The sequence below is a fragment of the Agelaius phoeniceus genome, chromosome 7 (assembly GCF_051311805.1).
Source record: "Agelaius phoeniceus isolate bAgePho1 chromosome 7, bAgePho1.hap1, whole genome shotgun sequence".
Taxonomy (NCBI): Eukaryota; Metazoa; Chordata; class Aves; order Passeriformes; family Icteridae; genus Agelaius; species Agelaius phoeniceus.
In genome coordinates this window covers 50,074,972-50,092,844 of record NC_135271.1, presented here as the reverse complement: position 1 = coordinate 50,092,844, position 17,873 = coordinate 50,074,972, and positions in this window count along the sequence as shown.

Genomic DNA, 17,873 nt, shown 5'->3' with positions numbered 1-17,873 from the left:
GAGAGACCAGGACTCGCTGAGAGGGTCAAAGGATTTATTGTGGGATACAAATGCTTATGTTGTATTTTAGGGAGGCCAGTAATGTTTTACCACAGTGATTGGATTAAAAAACAAACTTATGCATTTTACATCATCTCTTGCTTGCAGAGTTTGATGCCATTTTCTTTTTCAGGTAAATCTGTGTGATTGAATCTTCTCTGAATCTTGATTTAATCCTCCAAGTTCTGTTTGCTCTTGCCAAGGCACTTTGTTTATCAAATCTCTTCTGGTCCCAAAGCTTTGTGTACCCCAGTACCCAAACTCCTCCTGCCAGGCCAGGAAAGGCTTACAGCTCATGGGCTAATTAGCTGGAGTGCTAATTAGGGGCACCCTGCTCCTCATTAGGAGGCCCAGGGGGAGCTGTCCTGGAAGGGAGGTTTGGGATGGCCCCGGCTCCCTTTGGGAATTGTCCTTGCTGCTGGCCTGGGACACAGGTGGGTGTGGGGGGCAGAGATCTGTGGGGTGCAGGGATGCGCAGGGTCCCTGTGGGGTCCCTGTGGGACACAGGGGCATGTGGGGTATCTGTGGGATGTCTGTAGGATACAGGGATGTGTGGGGTTATCTGTAGGATGCAGGGATGTGTGGGGTATCTGTGGGGCCCCTGTGGGATGCAGGGATGTGTGGGGTATCTGTAGGATGTGTGGGGTTATCTGTGGGATACAGGGATGTGTGGGGTCTTTGTGGGGTGCTGATGAGATGCAGGTGGGTGTGGGGTCCCTGTGGGATATGTGGAGTGCCTGTGGGGTGCAGGGATCTGTGGGGTTATCTGTGGGATCTGTGGGGTGCCTGTGGGGTGCAGGGATGTGTGAGGTATCTGTGGGGTGCCCATGGGATGCAGGGATGTGTGAGGTATCTGTGGGGTGCCCATGGGATGCAGGGATATGTCAGGGAGTGCCTGTGGGCTCCCTGTGGGATGCAGGGATGTGGCACTGGTGTTTTGGGAACGGGTTTGTGTGCCCGGGGCGGGGCTGGAGCTGGGCTGTGATGGCTCGGGGTGGTCCCTGTGCAGCCACAGCTCCTGGGGGCCGTCCCACAGCCCCGGGATGTCCCTGCCGGTCCCACAGCCCCGGGAGGGCCGGGCAGGGCTGCCCGGGCAGGGTTTGAGCCCAGCCCTGTCCCTTCCACCCCTGGGGATGGGATGTGCGTGTGCCAGGCTCCTGGAGCAGCCACCCTGCCTGGGGACGGCTTCAGCAGCGCTGGAGAGGCAGGGACAGCCAGGCCAGGGGGGATGATTCAAACCCCTGAGCATCCCCAGCCTCTGGGACCAGGAAAATGTGCCTGGCCCTGTCAATCCCCCAGCCTGTGGTGACGAATGGCTCGCTCTGTGTCACAGGCATCTTTTATGGAAAATCCTTTCCTTAGGATTTTTTCTCCTGAGAAGCTGAGAGGCCTCAGGAACAAAATGTAACCAATGGTTATCTGCTGCTGTGGGATGCAACAGGTGCATCTGGGATTGGGCTCATGGGGTTGTTTCTAATTCATGGCCAATCACAGCCCAGCTGGCTTGGACAGAGAGCTGAGCCACAAGCCTTTGTTATCATTCTTTCCTTTTCTATTCTTAGGCAGCCTTCTGATGGAATCCTTTCTTCTATTCTTTTAGTATAGTTTTAATATAATATATATCATAAAATAATCAATCAGCCTTGTGAAACATGGGGTCAGATCCTCGTCTCTCCCCTCACCCTGGGACCCCTGTGAACACCATCACAACTCTGCCCATGCAGAGCTCCTAAAAACGGCCCAGCCTCGTTATTTTGTAGCACATGGAAGCGCTCCAAGCCAAAACAGCTTCTCTGGAATATCTGCTGCCAGGCCCAGGTGCAAGTGGGAGCCACAATCAGCAGGCTGGGCTGAGAACCCAAACAATTCTGATCCCGTGGGATGCTCAGAGCTCCTGCAGCTGCATCCCCAGCTGGGTGCTGGCTCTGGGACTGGGCTGGGATCCTCCTGCCCACCACGGTCCCATCCCAGCCTGCAGGGACCCTCCAGGGCAGCCTCCCAGAGCTCCTGAGGCTCTGCTGGTGTCCCCAGGTGTTCCCTGCCCTGCTGAGCCCCATCCTGCTCACCTTGGGCTCACCTGGAAGGAATGGGAGGGGAGCAGGGGCTGATGGAGCTGAGGGCCCTGGCGGTGGGGACAGGAGTGCTCTGGACACTCTTGGAAAACACAGGGCAGAGCCCTCCTCCTCCTCCATCACCTTGGAAATCCACAGCTTTCCACGCTGTGCCCTTCCCCGTGTAGGGTTTGTGTGTGCCCTTCCCCATGTAGGGTTTGTCTGTGTCTTCCCCATTTAGGATTTCTGTGCCCTTCCCCCTGTAGGGTTTGTGTGTGTGTCTTCCCCCTGTAGGGTTTGTGTGTGTGTCTTCCCCCTGTAGGGTTTGTGTGTGTGTCTTCCCCCTGTAGGGTTTGTGTGTGTGTCTTCCCCCTGTAGGGTTTGTGTGTGCCCTTCCCCCTGTAGGGTTTGTGTGTGCCCTTCCCCCTGTAGGGTTTGTGTGTGCCCTTCCCCCTGTAGGGTTTGTGTGTGCCCTTCCCCCTGTAGGGTTTGTGTGTGCCCTTCCCCCTGTAGGGTTTGTGTGTGCCCTTCCCCCTGTAGGGTTTGTGTGTGCCCTTCCCCTTGTAGGGTTTCTGTGCCCTTCCTCCTGTAGGATTTCTGTGTCCTTCCCCCTGTAGGGTTTTTGTTTTGAGGCTCCCCACAGCCTGCAGGGGCTGCACAGAGCTCAGCTCAAACCCTGGGCTGGTATTTACCCCAGGCAGAGCCACTTTGCCATGGAAAAATGCAGGTAATGGGTGCTGGAGAGGAAATTTGGGCTTTTTTCTTTTTTTTTTCAGGGTATACAGGGCTATTGTCCTTTAAATTAACACCAGCCAGTTCCAGCTAATGAGCTCCAGCCCACCCCATGTGCAAGATGAACCCTTGCTAGACAGAGAGCTTTGGTTAATCTTGTAATTATCAGATGAATAAAATGATCCCTAACAGCCTGTAATTTCGTGGTCAAGCAGATAATTGCCAGCCCTGCACAAAGCAGGGAAAATCTGCCTTACTGGAGATCAGCTTTGAGGGCAGAGGCCTCTCCCCATCCCTGCTCCAGCCTGGCCGCCCTGCAGGGCTCTGGGGACACTCTGGGGGTGACCTCAGTGCTGGCCTGAGCCCCTGCCCCGGCCTGAGCCCCTGCCCAGCTCCCTCAGGGATTCTGCAGCCCCTGCCCAGCTCCCTCAGGGATTCTGCAGCCCCTTCCCAGCTCCCTCAGGGATTCTGCAGCCCCTTCCCAGCTCCCTCAGGGATTCTGCAGCCCCTTCCCAGCTCCGTTCCCTTCCCTGGCCCCGCTCCAGCCCCTCAGGGTCTCCCTTGCTGTGAGGGGAAAACCAAAAAGTGGGAGAAAAACGTGAGGGGAAAAAAAAGTGTGGGAAGTTTATGGAGGGCTCTGCTGCTGAGCTTTTCCCTCCTGGATCCTCCTTTGCTCCAGGCCGAGGCCCTTCTCAGCTCCCTCAGGGATTCTCCAACCCCTTCCCAGCTCCGTTCCCTTCCCTGGCCCCGCTCCAGCCCCTCAGGATCTCCCTTGCCATGAGGGGAAAATCAAAAAGTGGGAGAAAATGTGAGAGGAAAAGAAGTGCAGGAAGTTTGGGGAAGGTTCCACTGCAGAGCTTTTCCCTTTGGATCCTCCTTTTCTCCAGGCCAAGCCCCTGCCCAGCTCCCTCAGGGATTCTCCAGCCCCTGCCCAGCTCCCTCAGGGATTCTCCAGCCCCTTCCCAGCTCCGTTCCCTTCCCTGGCCCCGCTCCAGCCCCTCAGGGTCTCCCTTGCCGTGAGGGGAAAATCAAAAAATGGGAGAAAATATGAGGGGGAAAAAAAGTGTGGGAAGTTTATGGAGGGCTCTGCTGCTGAGCTTTTCCCTCCTGGATCCTCCTTTGCTCCAGGCTGAGCCCCTTCCCAGCTCCCTCCTGGATTCTGCAGCCCCTTCCCAGCTCCCCCTCAGCTGATCCAGGTATTTCTGGTTTGGAGGGGGGGGGGGGGGGAAAGAAAAATAATCTTTAGATTTGGTAATTCCTAAAAACACATTTCCCTAAAAGTTTTGACAACTGGAAATAGAAAAGCAGCAAAAAACTGAGAGTGGAGTCTGAGAATGGAGTCACTTGGTGCTCTGGGCTGGGGAGGGGGCACAGGATGGGTTTGGTGGTCCTGGAGGGGCACAGGATGGGTTTGGTGACCTTGGAGGGGGCACAGGATGGGTTTGGTGACCCTGGAGGGGGCACAGGATGGGTTTGGAGACCCTGGAGGGCTTTTCCAGCCTCAGGGATTCTGGAATTTTCCAGCCTCAGGGCTGCTGGGTGTGAGCCCAGCAGTGGCTCCAGCCTGGCTCTCCCAGCAGATCCCAGCCCTTCCTGGGGTGGGCATCTCGCCCTTCTGAGCTCTGCAGCTTTGCCTCCTCCTCGTTGCAAGCCAAATTTGAAACCCCTGCTGTTCAGGAGCTGCTGGAGTTTCATTTTTCCTTGCACTCTGTGCTTTGACCCAGCTGCTTTGGGTTTCATTAAGCAACTGCTGACTTTCCCCTTATTAACATTTGCTGCTGCTTATAAATAAGAAACGAGCTTCTAATAATAATCGCTTTCTTTGCTTAATTAAGGCACTCTCATTTAAGGGCTGCTGAGTGTTTTTTCTGCTTCCTGGTTTGTTTTTTAGCACCTTGCCCTAATGATCCCAGAGTCTGAGGCATGGCCCTGGGGAGGAGGAACTTTCCTGGCCACATTTGGGGCTCTCTGGGGAGCAGCACTGGTGGCACTCAGGGCTCTTCCAGTAATGACTCCCAGATGTCCCCAGTGCTGGGAAAATCAATCCACAAACACCAGAGGTTTGTGCCCAAAAAGGAGCCAGAGGAGTCCTTTGGCTTTATTCCAATCAAGGGAGAGGCCATGGGGCATTTCCACTGGGGTCTCTCACATTTTTGGAGGGTGCAGCCTCCCTGTTTATCCCAATTTCCCAGCTGCATTTCCCCTCTCTCTTTCCCCATTTCTGAGGTACCTGAGAGGTTCAGACTTCCCAGAACACCTGATCCCAGAGATTTCCCTCTAATGTACAACCCTCCCTTTTCATTTTTAATTCTTATGGAATTTAGGGGGTTTTCCCCATTGTTTCTTTCATCTCTCAATGTCCAATTTCGTTTATCAGCAATCTAGAGTTTATTTGTAAAAGCAAATATCTCTTTTTCCATGCATCAATCAGTGGAATCCTTCCCATGGTTTCTTTCATCTCCCAGTGCTGGTTTCACCTCCCAGCAGCCCCACAGCTGCTTTGGAAAGGCAAATCCACCATTCCTCTCAGCAGTGAGGTTCTCAGGGAATGTCCTGTGATCCTGCCAGGGGATTACAGTGGATCCCAGTTCCAAGGGCAGCTCCCTGTTCCTCACCACAGCCTGGAAGGGGCAGAGCAGAACAAATGGATCCACCCAAGGCTGAGCAACGGGAGCAGAGCAAGGCTGGAGCTTTGCTGCTTCTGACAGCCCTTCCCATTTATTTAATGTCATTTCCTTTCAAACCTTGTTTTAAAAACACACCAGCCTCAGAAACAGAGAGAGCTTTAAGGTGACATTTTTGTACATCTCTGCATAAACACCCAGGAACAATGGCATGAGTTAATATTGAGAGGAATGGTGGATTTGCCTTTCCAAAGCAGCTGTGGGGCTGCTGGGAGGTAAAACCAGCACTGAGGGATAAAGGAAACCATGGGAAGGATTCCACTGATTGATGAATGGAAAAAGAGATATTTGCTTTTACAAATAAACTTTAGGTTTGCTGACAAATGAAATTGGACATTGAAAGATGAAAGAAGCAATGGGGAAAACCCCCTAAATTCCATAAGAACTAAAAATGCAAAGGGAGGGTTGTACATTAGAGGGGAATCTTTGGGAAATCTCTGGGATCAGGTGTTCTGGGAAGTCTGAACCTCTCAGGTACCTCAGAAATGGGGAAAGAGAGAGGGAAATTGGGATAAACAGGAGGCTGCATCCTCCAAAAATGGGAGACACCCCAGGGGATGCCCCATGGCCTCTGCCTTGATTGGAATAAAGCCAAAGGACTCCTCTGGCTCCTGTTTGGACACAAACCTCTGGTGTTTGTGGATTGATTTCCTGACAATATAAATTCATGGGGATGTTTGGGATGAAAGCTGCCAGGGAGCCTGGGAATGCTGAGTGCAGACATTTCCTGCCCTTTTCCAGAAGGTGTCCATGGAATGCAGCCCATCCTGCAGGGCCCCGGGCCTGGAGCCCATCCCTGCCCACCTGCTCCAAGGTGGGTGGAGCAGCTAAAAAAATCCTTCATTAAACATTCCACCTGTGCCAGATGGAGCCGGGCTTCCCGGGGCTGCTCTGGGGGATTTGGGCACCTGGGGAGGGACAGAGGCACTGCCAGCCCTGCTCTGAGAGGGATTTGGGGGATTTGGGATCCTGGAAAGGCACAGAGGCACTGCCAGCCCTGCTCTGGGGGGGATTTGGGATCCTGGGAAGGTACAGGGGCACTGCCAGCCCTGCCCTGGTGGGGATTTGGGGGATTTGGGATCCTGGGAAGGCACAGGGGCACTGCCAGCCCTGCCCTGGTGGGGATTTGGGATCCTGGGAAGGCACAGGGGCACTGCCAGCCCTGCCCTGGTGGGGATTTGGGATCTTGGGAAGGCACAGGAGCACCAGGGGTGCCAGTGATGGGGGCCAGCAGAGGATTTTGAGGGAGGTTTTGGGGGCAGGGGTCGGGGACGCTGCTGTGCCTGCCCGGGCAGGGCTTCCCAAGGCCTCTGCAGTGGCTCCGGGATGCGGAGATGCCCTTTCCAGGCAAGGTTGTTTCCATGGCAACCGGACGGGATCTCCGGGAACGGCTCCGCAGCCAGCGCCGGGAATTCTGCTCCTCTCCCTTCCCCGGGAGCAGCAGAGCGGGGCCGGGGCTGCGAATAACCCTGCAGCTCCAGAACTTCCCTCCCACGTGCCCGGGCCGCTGGCCTGGGAGAAAATTGCTGGGATTTTGGATGGAAAAGCTGCGGCCCCGTTCCCGAGCTTGGAGGTGTCTGCTGCAGCTTTCCATGGGATGGATGTGGAATAGCCTGGGAGAGCTGGGAATGTTCCCCTGGAGCAGGGAAGGATCCAGGCAGAGCTCAGAGCCCCTGGCAGGGCCTGAAGGGGCTCCAGGAGAGCTGGAGAGGGACTGGGGACAAGGGATGCAGGGACAGGAGCCAGGGAATGGCTGCCAGTGCCAGAGGGCAGGGATGGATGGGACATTGGGAATTGGGAATTGCTGGCTGGGAGGGTGGGCAGGCCCTGGCACAGGTCATTCCATGGATGCCCCTGGATCCCTGGAAGTGTCCCAGACCAGGCTGGAGCACACTGGGACAGTGGGGTTGGGATGGGATTTAAGATCCCTCCCAACCCACCCCATTCCTGGGTTCATCCATTTTCCCAGTGCCAGAATTCCCTGCTCCCTCCAGCTGCCAATCTCAGCCCCTGGGGCTGTTCCTGCCCATTCCAGCCTCCAGAACACCCTGAGGCCAGAGCTGGACTGAACTCCTGCAACATCCTTGGGCATTCCTGAAAACCCCTGGGCATTCCTGCAACATCCCCTGGAATTCCTGCACCATCCCCAGGAATTCCTGCACCATCCCCAGGAATTCCTGCACCATCCCTGGGCATTCCTGAAAACCCCTGGGCATTCCTGCAACATCCCCTGGAATTCCTGCACCATCCCTGGCAATTCCTGCACCGTCCCCGGGCATTCCTGAAAACCCCTGGCAATTCCTGCACCATCCCCCGGAATTCCTGCACCATCCCCAGGAATTCCTGCACCATCCCTGGCCATTCCTGCACCATCCCTGGCAATTCCTGAAAACCCCTGGCCATTCCTGCACCATCCCTGGCCATTCCTGCACCATCCCTGGCCATTCCTGCACCATCCTTAGGCATTCCTGCAATATCCCTGGTGATCCCTGCACCATCCCTGCCAATTCCCACCTCCTTGCAGGGTAGTTTTGTGCTTTTTTTCCCCAGACAGGTGGCAAAGCTCTGCTGGCTGCAGGTGGGCGCTGGATGTGCAGGGGAAGGGCCAGCACTCATTAAAGGGCACATGCTGCTGATTGGTGGCAGCTAATTAGTGGGAGCTGTATCCATGTGGGCAGCCCGCACCAACTCTGGCATTTATTGTCCCTTACAGAAGGATTTCAATGACGTTTCGGGGGTGTGGCAGTGCCACAGTGACCCCAGCACTGCCTCCTCTGCTCTTTTTTAAACAATATTCTGAATTATGGCCACAGCAGCTCCTAAAAACACTCTCCTGCTGCCCGTGGCTTTTGAAATATCCTTGAACCGGGCTTGCTGAAGTGCTGCCCATAAACCACATCCCATCCCTGCCGGGGAATTGGGGATCCGGAGCCATTCCCTGATAAATCCTTGCTCTGCAGGGGAACTGCAGGGGTGTGACCGCATTCCCCAGGGCAGACTTTATGGAGGAGGTGAATCACCTGCAAATCCCTGCTGAGCCTCAGCTGGGCTCTGGCAGAGCCCCGGGAAGTAAATCTTTGCCACAGGGCAGGATTTAGGGGTCTCCAGGAGCTCTCACATTCAAGGCTCTCCATCCTAACCCCCATTCGGTGCCATCTGGGCTCAGGTGATTTGTGGGAATTGCAGGTGGCAAAGGTGAGCTGGTTTGCCTTGGGGTGGATTTCCTCTCCCGTTCCACACGCAATGGCCTTGAACTGCCCGGTGGGGTTGGGAGGGAGATTGGTGTCAGGAAAAGGAATCCACAAACACCAGAGGTTTGTGTCCAAAAAGGAGAGAGAGGAGCCCCTTTCTGGCTTTATTCCAATCAAGGGAGAGGCCATGGGGCATCCCCTGGGGTCTCTCACATTTTTGGAGGGTGCAGCCTCCTGTTTATCCCAATTTCCCTCTCTCTTTCCCCGTTTCTGAGGTACCTGAGAGGTTCAGACTTCCCAGAATGCCTGATCCCAGAGATTCCCCTCTAATGTACAACCCTCCCTTTTCATTTTTAATTCTTATGGAATTTAGGGGTTTTCCTTCTCCATTGTTTTTTTTCGTCTTTCAATATCCAATTTCATTTATCAGCAAACCTAAAGTTTATTTGTAAAAGCAAATATCTCTTTTCCCATTTATCAATCAGTGGAATCCTTCCCATGGTTTCCTTTATCCCTCAGTGCTGGTTTTACCTCCCAGCAGCCCCACAGCTGCTTTGGAAAGACAAATCCACCATTCCTCTCACTTTTGTTGGGAAAATCAATCCACAAACACCAGAGTTTTGTGCCCAAACAGGAGAGAGAGGAGCCCCTTTCTGGCTTTATTCCAATCAAGGCAGAGGCCATGGGGCATCCCCTGGGGTCTCCCACATTTTTGGAGGGTGCAGCCTCCTGTTTATCCCAATTTCCCAGCTGCATTTCCCTTCTCTCTTTCCCCATTTCTGAGGCACTTGAGAGGTTCAGACTTCCCAGAACACCTGATCCCAGAGATTTCCCTCTAATGTACAACCCTCCCTTTTCATCTTTAGTTCTTATGGAATTTAGGGGGTCTTTTTCTCCACTGTTTCTTTAACCTCTCAATATCCAATTTCATTTATCAGCCAACCTAGGTTTTATTTGTAAAAGCAAATCTCTTTTTTTTCCCATTCGTCAATCAGTGGAATCCTTCCCATGGTTTCTTTTATCTCCCAGTGCTGGTTTTACCTCCCAGCAGCCCCAGAGCTGGTTTGGAAAGACAAATCCACCATTCCTCTCAATGGGAATTGGGAATTCCTGGCTGGGCTGGAATTCCCAGAGCAGCTGGGGCTGCCCCTGGATCCCTGGGATTATCCAAGGCCAGGCTGGAGCAGGCTGGGGCAGTGGGAGGTGCTGGGGTTGATATGGGTGGAGATTTCAGGCTCTTTTCAACCCAAACCAGTCTGGGATTCCACACACAGGTTTTTTTGGTGACATTTTGGGATTTTTTGGGTAAATGCATTTCCGGTGGTGGTCACAGCCAGTGCTACTCTCCATCCCTGGGTTCTAATTCCAGTGGGTTCCAGGGGAGTCTCCTGTTCCAGCTGGATCCCATATTCCTTTTCCTTAGGCTCTGCTGCTGAACCATCCCTGGGAATTCCTTTGTCCTGGTGTGTCCATGAAACTGTGGATGGAAACCCTGGTTTGGGATGCAAGAGCCAGGTTTGGGATCCTGCTGAGCCCAAACCCAGCAATCCCTGCCTGTGCTGGTGCTCACAGGGGTCCCAGGGTGAGGGGAGGGACGAGGATCTGACTCCATGTTTCACAAGGATGATTGATTATTTTATGATATATATTATATTAAAACTGTACTAAAAGGATGGAAGAAAGGATTCCATCAGAAGGCTGGCTAAGAATAGAAAAGGAAAGAATGAATAACAAAGGCTTGTGGCTCAGACAGAGAGTCTGAGCCAGCTGGGCTGTGATTGGCCATGAATTAGAAACAACCCCATGAGCCCAATCCCAGCTGCACCTGTTGCATCCCACAGCAGCAGATAACCATTGGGTACATTTTGTTCCTGAGGCCTCTCAGCTTCTCAGGAGGAAAAGTCCTAAGGAAAGGATTTTTCATAAAATATCATGGCTACAGATCTATGGGACAGAGGGCACAGCAGGACAGAAAACCTGGGATAGGGATAGAGGGAGCAGCAGGACAGAAAACCTGGGATATGGGGATGGAGGGAACAGCAGGACAGAAAACCTGGGATATGGGATAGAGGGAGCAGCAGGACAGAAAACCTGGGAGATGGGATAGAGGGAGCAGCAGGATAGTAAACCTGGGATAGGGGATGGAGGGAACAGCAGGACAGAAAACCTGGGATATGGGATGGAGGGAACAGCAGAGGGGAAAACCTCAGATACAGGATAGGGAGAATAGCAGGACAGAAAACCTGGGTTAGGGGATAGAGGGAACAGCAGGATAGAAAACCTGGGATAGGGGATGGAGGGAGCAGCAGGAGGGAAAACCTGGGATAAGGGATGGAGGGAACAGCAGGACAGAAAACCTGGGATAGGGGAGGGAGGGAACAGCAGAGGGGAAAACCTCAGATACAGGATAGGGAGAATAGCAGGACAGAAAACCTGGGATAGGGGATGGAAGGAACAGCAGGATAGAAAACCTGGGATATGGGATAGAGGGAGCAGCAGGACAGAAAACCTGGGATAGGGGATCCAGGGAACAGCAGGACAGAAAACCTGGGATAGGGGAGGGAGGGAACAGCAGAGGGGAAAACCTGGGATATGGGATGGAGGGAACAGCAGGAGGGAAAATCTGGGATAGGGGATCCAGGGAACAGCAGGACAGAAAACCTGGGATAGGGGATGGAGGGAACAGCAGGACAGAAAACCTGGGATATGGGATGGAGGGAACAGCAGGACAGAAAACCTGGGATAGGGGATGGAGGGAACAGCAGGACAGAAAACCTGGGATATGGGATGGAGGGAACAGCAGGACAGAAAACCTGGGATATGGGATGGAGGGAACAGCAGGACAGAAAACCTGGGATCGGGGCCAGGGAAGCAGGAGGAGGGGAAAGCTGGGACGCGGTGCCTCTGTGCTGGGAGCAGTGGGAGTCCAGCAGCAAATCCCCTTCCCAAACCCTCATTCCCTAATTCGAGCCGGCTCCAAGCCCCACATGGCCGTGGGTTCCAATTATCCAGCGGATTTAATCAAGGAACAATGGAGCCGTGGGCTGGAGGGGCCCCGGAGGAGCTTTGGGTGGCGCTGCCGTTGTCCTGCTCCTTTTCCCTGTTTTCCCAAGGCTTCCCGGGATGCAGGCAGCTCTGTCTCTATAGAAACGGGACCTGGGCTCTGCTGCAGCCGCTTCTCCAGGGCTCCATTGCTGAAACGCTCGGAAAATTAACGGCAGGAGGAGGAGAAAATGAGGGATAGGGAAGGAGCAGTTGGGAAGAGATCAAATGTACAAACTGGGGGTTGTTTTGCCCTAAGAGGGAGGGGAAAGGAGGAGAAATATGATGAGTTCTATAGATTGAATTGATGTTTAATATATGTGGAAGAATGGGAGTATTCAAATTGCTTTTTCACCCAAAAATGGGTCAAAGAACCAGAGCTGGGTGGAAAATAAACACAAATTTATTTGTTTAGGAATATCAGTCCCAGACAGATTGGCCTCCCTGCTGTCGGAGTTTTCCTCTCTCTGAAGACAAAACCCAAAGGTTTCTTTGGTGAAATCCTCGATTTCTGATGCATTTGTTATTATTTAAGGTTTATTATCCCACAGGTTGTTTGGAGAACCATCCATGCCAGAATCCCTGCCCCACTCCCAGGAAGGGCTGCATTCCATGGGGAGTTGGATCACAATTCCACAGAGCTCCCAGGGTAACACACGGCTGTTCCCTCATTTCTTCCTCCTTTGGGAGCAGGTTCCATATGAATGTCCGTTCCTCTGGTTGAAATTCCAAGGATCTCATTCCAAAGGGTGACTTTGGGCTGGATTCATCTTTTTTTAGTGCGTGATTTAGCAAGTGCTGGAAATTCTCCTCTGCGCTCGTGCAGCCTCCACTTCCAAAATATCCTGGAAAAAGCCTGGAATGCAATGCAGCATCCCAGCTCTGCCAGGAGCAGGGCTGTGTGGGAAGTGTTGTACAGAAACAGAGCCACTCCTGAATGGAGGGGAAAAGGGGAATAAAACCCAGGAGGTTTGTACTGCTGGAAATGACTAATTAAAAAAAAAAAGGAATCATAACACCTTTCCCAAGCATTGTCTCCTGCTGGAAGCAGGATTTTCCATCAGGTTTTCAGGATTTGGCAAGAATGTCTCAGGTAAAGCAGGATAAATATTTCAGATGTTCAGCTCGAGGTCACTCTGGGGAGGAATGACAACCTGAAGTCATCCCTTGCGGTCTGTTTGATTTGGAATGATGCTCTGGAATCTTCAGGACGGGGCAGGTTCCATCCAGAGCACCCCATGGGAGCAGGAACACTTCAGAACTGCTGGGATTAAGCAGTTTGTCCCCAGCTTTGGCCTTCCCAGATCCGTGGGGATCGGGTGTTGCTGTTTGAAGACTTTAAAAGCAAACAGAGCTGGGAGGAACCGTGGGCAGCCCTGGGGTGGGGTCCCCTCATCCCTCACAATTCTCAGCCCCTGGGAGTGACTGATCCCAAACTCCCCACAGGGAAAGAGGCACCCAAACAGGAGTTTGGGATGTTAAAGGTTCAGGAGAGGGGTGATGAGGCCCTGTCAGCTGGGGTGTGAATCGTGGCATGATAAGAGGATGATAATTTGGATTTTATTGGAGAAAAATTTCTGTTCCAGAATTTTGGATGCTGGGAATGACTTCAGCTCCCAGCAGTGGTTCCAGGTGGAAGGGTTTGATAATATTCCCATTTCACCATCTCCTGACTCCAGAGCTCTCCTGGTGGGTGCAGAGCTCCCACCGGGCTCTCCCATGGATATGGGAGCCAAACCAGAACTGGGGGACTCTGGAGCTGAGGACAAAAGGGCAATATTTTGGAAATACATCCTTTTTTAAATTCAATTCTCTCCCAAATAATATTCCAGCTTTGGAGCCTCCTGCCTCCCTAGCCTCCTTTCCTGGCTGCCTAGGGCACCTCTGGATTTTCCAGCTCCTGATCTGTCCCTGGCAATGGGATCATTCTTGTTCCACAGGACTAACATTGGAAAACACCTTGGCTTTCCTTTGTTCCCTATTCCTCACAGGAATTCCTGCCACCAGGACTGGGGAACTGTTCTCTGTGCTGGCACAGCCCAGAGCTTCCTCATGAGGTGCTGCCAGAGGGATTTTTCATGGATGCATCCCATGGTTTCCTCCATGGATCTCCGCAGGTGATCTGTGGGTGCTGCCCTGTTTTTTTGAGATTTTCTGAGCCTTCTGATGTTTTCCATTCTTGTAACAAAGTTCTCACGCACTCTATGTAAATAACTCATTGTTTGGCATTCTTTTATGGAGGAGGAGAAATGTGATGGACTGATGGTTTGTCCAGTGTCATTGGAGAGGTGCCACTGTCACCCTCCAATCCACTGGTGCTTTTGGAAACCTATAAATGTCAGAGTAAAAAAATCAACTTCCCTTTTTAACCTTAGGAAGAGCAGCGAGTCCACCTTGCGCTGTTCCGTGTCCTACAGTGACCTGTGGGGAATTGGGTGTTGGATTTTCAGCGTGGATGAGGGAGACCTGCGGGAAAGGAGGAGCGGGAGGCACCGGGACCCGAACGGCTCCCGTGCTCCATCGCCATGGAAACAGAGATCCGCGCACGGGCCCTGGATACCGCGCATTGCAGCCCTGGAGCAGCCCCTGTGAGCAGCACCGAGGGGAAAGCTGGGGAAAGGCAGGGAAAGGTGGGGAAAGGTGGGAAAAGGCGGGGAAAATTGGCAAAAGGCGGGGAAAATTGGCAAAAGGTGGGGAAAATTGGCAAAAGGTGGGGAAAATTGGCAAAAGGTGGGGAAAATTGGCAAAAGGTGGGGAAAATTGGCAAAAGGTGTTTCCATCTGCAGCTCACCCCAGCACTCCTGGTGGGTGATGCGGCTGAGCTGTGGGATGGAGCAGGAGGATTTTGTTGTCAGTTGGTGAGGGCAAGGATGAGACATAAACTTGAAGGGATTACAGATTTTAGAGGAGCTAGGATTTTAGTTAGAGATAAGCTTTATTGGAGTTAATTGAAATAAATGGGGAGGCCTTGGTGAAGTTAAGAGTTAGTAGTTAACTAATAATTGATTGCTTGTCAGCACAATGTTTGGTTAGCTGGGTTTATAATGAAGAATACAGGAACTGATAAATGGCTTTTAGGAACATCAGACAATTGTAGGAACATAAGACAAATTCCTCTGTTCTGAAACCAACTGAAGACAGGAATGGGAGTTCTACCAAGGGTTCATTTCTCATATTTGTATTGAAAATGTAGAAAGGTCAGAATGAGGAAGACTTCATTTACTTCCTCATTTTGGGACCCCTCCCCATGAAAGGGACCACTGACCCATTTCAAGGAACAAACTAGGCATGCTTAATGGCTTTTGAACTAATTACCATGGGAAGTGGGGAATGGGATGTACCAAAGTTATGAATATATGTTTGTATTTTGGGCATTCAATACTTGTATAGATAAAAGGGCTCTGTGATCACCTGTAAATTGTGCTGTGTATTTGGGAGCTATCCCACAATAAACATTCGCTTTCTAACTTTAAACTGTTAGAGAGTTTCTGACCGTCACAGCTGGGTATCGGTAGTAGATCAATATCCATATTTTTTAGTAAATTAAGGACAAGGAAAATCCCTGAGGAGATCCCACAGAGAGAACCCCACATGCAGGGTTTAGGCTGGGAAAGCCTTCCAAGACCACAGAGCCCAACCATCCCCAGCACTGCCCCATGTCCCCAGTGCCACATGCACAGGGCTGTGACATCCCTGCAGGGGTGGGGGCTCCACCTGAGCACCTTTTCCTGCAGGAATCGCCCCAAAATCCACCCTGAGCTGCCCTGGGCCAGCCTGAGGCCGTTCCCTCTGCTCCTGTCCCTGTGCCCTGGGAGCAGAGCCCGACCCCCCCGGCTGTGCCCTCCTGGCAGGGAATTCCAGAGAGGGAAAAGATCCCTGGGGATCCTCCTTGGCTCCAGCCTGAGCCCCTGCCCAGTGTCGTTGCTATTTTATGGTGGGATCATTTTCCCTTTTTCCCATCTTCCAACTTCCATCCCAGTGAAATTCTGTGGCAGCAGAATCAGTTTTCCCTGGCAAGTCAATAATATCCCTGTGAGTTTTGTGCTTTTGCTCTGAGGGAAAAATAAAAAAATGGGAGGAATAGTTTTATATATTATTATATTTATTTTTCTGTATATTTATTACATTTACATTTATTATATATATTATTATATCTATTTTATATATTATCAGTATTTTATTAAATATTTAATGATGTTTTGTTATATGTTTAATTATATATTTTAATTAATGTATTAATATAGTCTATAGTTTTTCATATTTGTAATATATTTTACTTCGTATACTCTTGTATATATTTTCTTATATTTTATTACATATGTATTATTTAATTTCATTATATATTTACTAATATACTTTATTATATACATTCTATACATTGTTAATATATTTCATTATATATTTACTAATATATTTTAGTATCTATTAATACAGTCTCATATATTTATTTTTCTATCTATTTATTCCATATTATTCATTATATATATTATTTTTTATATTTATATATTATCTATATTTCATTACATATTTAAATATGTTTCATTTTAGATTTACTAACATATTTTATGAATAATATTTTAATAATAATATAATAATATAGTAAATGTATAATTTCATATATAATATATATTATATAGAGTAAATTTTATTATTAATAATTTACTAATACATTTTATTATATATTTATTAATATCCTAGATTACAGATTTATTATATATTATTATGTATTATTTTATATATATTATTTATATTTGTACTTTATGACTTTAATATTTTTATATATATTTTATTATATTTAATATATTTTCTTTTATTATAATTAATACATTTTCTAATGTACCTGATTATGTATTATCATTATTATTATTGAGTGTTTCTAATGTTTATGTTATTGTATTATTATTGTATTATTATTAGTACTATATATAGATATTATATGCTATGTTATTAATAAATTATATTTATATTTATACAGTATTCTATTTCTATTTAATAGTTTATTCAATTTATTTTTATTATTATTATTTTGCTCCCCAAGTGCTGGTGCCCAGCACTGAAATTTCCCCTCAAGCCCCAACTTTGACCCTGAGTTTCCCTGAAAAGCCCAGAGGATTGTCTGGCCGGGATCTGCCAGCTCTGGGTGATTCCTGGGGCTGAATGTGGATGATCCTAAGGAAAATTCCCACTTTTCCATGGACAGGGAAAGGCCTTTCCCAAAGGAATTCAAAGACCTCAAAATGCAGCTCAACCCAACTCAATTTTTTTTTTTTTGCTGCTTTTTAGAGCAGAAAGACTTTGATTTTTGCCCTTCCCCAAAGGTGAGAGGAGGAAATTGAGGAGTTTATTATTGGTAATTTTATTAAAGTGACAAAAGGGGGGGACAAGTGACAAATGCCTTAAAACCACCCCAGTTGGGGCCAGTTTAACAAAGCTGGAGATAAAGCCGAGCTTTGCAGCCTTCATCCAAGACTTGGTTTCACTGTAGAACTCAAACCAGACTTGAACATTTATCCAGAGAGACACTGCATGCCCAAAAACGCTTTTATTTCTTTTATTTCTTTAATTGTAATTGAAATATTTACAATTTCCAGGAGAATCCAAGCGGGAATTCAGCAGGAGAGAACACAGACCGGCTGTGCAATCAACCAATCAACCAATCAATCAATCATTGTTAATTACAGTCCTTTTTAATGAGCAGAAGCAAGGGCTGGGTTCAGATGTTCATAAATAAATTAAAATAAAGTGAGCACACCATAAAAATGAAGTATGAACACGAGGAAATCCCTAAAATAAATAAATATGGACAGGTGTCTGTTCTTGTACCTCAATCCCAGCCACAAACTTTGGGAATTCTGCATCCAGCAGGGATGGATTGAACATCCAACAACCCTGGCTCCCTCAGCACCCAGACTGGGTTTTACCACTGCAATAATTCCCTTAATATTTGCTTTTTTGGCACATTTTCATTTAAAAATCAGAATTTTCCAGTTGATCCCAACTTGATGTTTTTATTGCATTAAAGGGGGCTCCTTTTCCAGTTTTTGCCCCACTTCCAGGGGGTTTTTGGAGGGTTTTTCTCACCTCCAGCTCTTCTCCCTGGGATGTTTTCCATTTGTGGAGAAACCCCTGGGGAA